This window comes from Pseudophryne corroboree, chromosome 8 (genome assembly GCF_028390025.1).
Source record: "Pseudophryne corroboree isolate aPseCor3 chromosome 8, aPseCor3.hap2, whole genome shotgun sequence".
Lineage (NCBI taxonomy): Eukaryota > Metazoa > Chordata > Amphibia > Anura > Myobatrachidae > Pseudophryne > Pseudophryne corroboree.
In genome coordinates, this window is record NC_086451.1 from 255,904,993 (window position 1) to 255,907,576 (window position 2,584).

Genomic DNA, 2,584 nt, shown 5'->3' on the forward strand with positions numbered 1-2,584 from the left:
GGTTGCTATATAACTTATTGCTTTTCTTAAAAATAAAAAAAAATCTGACATATTACACACATCTGATCATTTGAAAAAGATTCTAACTCCTACAATGAGCTAGTATTAGAAATACCTACTCTATGTGTAATAGTCTAGACTAGTTCTAAATCTAATCACTCCTTTCAGTCTCAGAGTCAGTGAGTGAAATGATGAACTAAATGAACTAGATGAACTAATCTTCTGAACTAATCTTTTCAGTGAACTAGATCATAATGAACTAATCACCAAACTGAACTAGATTTCCCATCACTAGTGCAAACCTGTTAAGTTAGAGGTATGTTATGTATATTTCTGACCAGATCTAAACAGGTTCAGGGACCTGGGTTCCTGCACGTCTAGATAACTTCAGAATCTGGTTTAATGCCCAGATCTAGACAAGATCAGGGACCTGGGTTCATGTCCAGATCATTTACAACTGTAATAAATGTTTGATGATTAATGTCCCAGGGCGCCATTCACTTGCGGGCTGGGGGCTGCCTTAAACAAGCTGCCACCCCGGTATATTATAGGGATATATATAGAGATGTGCGGCTGGCACTTTTCGTGTTTTATGTTTTGGTTTTGGTTCTAATTCCACTTTCGTGTATTGGTTTTGGTTTGGTTTTGCCAAAACCACCCTTTCGTGTTTTGGTTTTGGTTTTGGATCTGGATGATTTTTGAAAAAAACATAGAAACAGTTAAAATCACAGAATTTGGGGGTAAATTTGCTCCTATGGTATTATTAACCTCAATAACATTCATTTCCACTCATTTCCAGTCTATTCTGAACACCTCACACCTCACAATATTGTTTTTAGGCCTAAAAGTTGCACCGAGGTGGCTGTATGACCAAGCTAAGCGACACAAGTGTGTGGCACAAACACCTGGCCCATCTAGGAGTGGTACTGCAGTTGCAGACAAGCCTGCACTATTCAAAAACTAGTCCCCAAACAGCACATGATGCAAAGAAGAAAAAGAGGTGCACCGAGGCTGCTGTATGACTAAGCCAAGCGACACAAGTGTGCGGCACAAACACCTGGCCCATCTAGGAGTGGGACTGCAGTGTCAGACAGGATGGCCCTTTTCAAAAACTAGGCCCCAAACAGCACCTCATGCAAAGATGTAGAAGAGGTGCAATGAGGTAGCTGTATGACTAAGCCAAGCGACACAAACAATTGGCACATCTAGGAGTGGCACTGCAGTGGCAGACAGGAGGGCAGACATAAAAAAAGGCCCCAAACAGCACATGATGCAAAGAAGAAAAAAAGGTGCACCGACTAAGCTAAGCGACACAACCACCTGGCCCATCTAGTAGTGTCACGCAGTGGCTAAATGTCAAGAGTGGGCTGCAATTGTTTGGTCCACTGACAGCATCTTCCTCATGCCCCTGTCATTTTTAAAAAATTCTGCAATTGGTGGACTTATACGGCACTACCCCAGAACTAATACAGCAGTACCCCTGGACTCATATGGCAGTGTCAGGATGGCACTTTTCAAAACTAGGCTGCAAACAGCACCTCATGCAAAGATGTCAAAGAGGTGCAATGAGGTAGCTGTATGACTAAGCCAAGCGACACAAACAATTCCCAGTGGAATTTTACGTCCAAATCACTGGAATTACACGTCCAACTCACTGGAATTAAATGGCAAAATCACTGGAATTATACATCCAAATCACTGGAATTATACTGCAAAATCACTGGATTTATACATCCAAATCACTAGCATTAAATGGTAAATTCACTGGAATTATATGGCAAAATCACTGGAATTATACGTCCAAATCACTGGAATTATACATCCAAATCACTGGAATTATCTGTCCAAATCACTGGTTATAAAGGGCAAAATCACTGGAATTATACTGCAAAATCACTGGAATTATACTGCAAAATCATTGTAATTATACGTCCAAATCACTGGAATTATACGCCAAATTCACTGGAATTAAATGACAGCACTGGACATATATAGAAGTTTCAGACAGGATGGCACTTTAAAAAAAATAGTCCCCAAACAGCACATCATGCTAAGAAGTAAAAGAGGGCAATGAGGTAGCTGTATGACTAAGCTAAGCAACACAAGTGTGCAGCACAAACAACTGGCCCATCTAGGGATGGCACTGCAGTCCCACTGCACTAATGGTGGATACCGGATGCACGTCTAACACCAGCATAGATGTTATTGTTACAACTGAGGGCTGGGGCTGACCAGAGGAAGCCTCAGTTGTAGGGGCTGAGGTGTACGTGAACCTGGGAGGCAGTATAGGGTTCTTGGACATGCAGAAAACTTTTAGCACAGATGCCCGAAGGCATGACCAAGACAACTTTGTAAAAGTTTAAGATGTTTATTAAACACAGTTCAGCTTGCACATTGACAGTTCAAGGAAGACAGGAATGCTCAGCAATATGGAGTTGTAGAATAATAGTAGAATCACAGTCCCTTAAATACAAGAATAGTGGGATGCTGTTGGGAGTGGTATAACACACTATAGTCTTGGAAGACCTGGAGATGGAAAGTCCAGAGGACCAACAGCTATCCGCTGTATGGATGGTATGCGTAG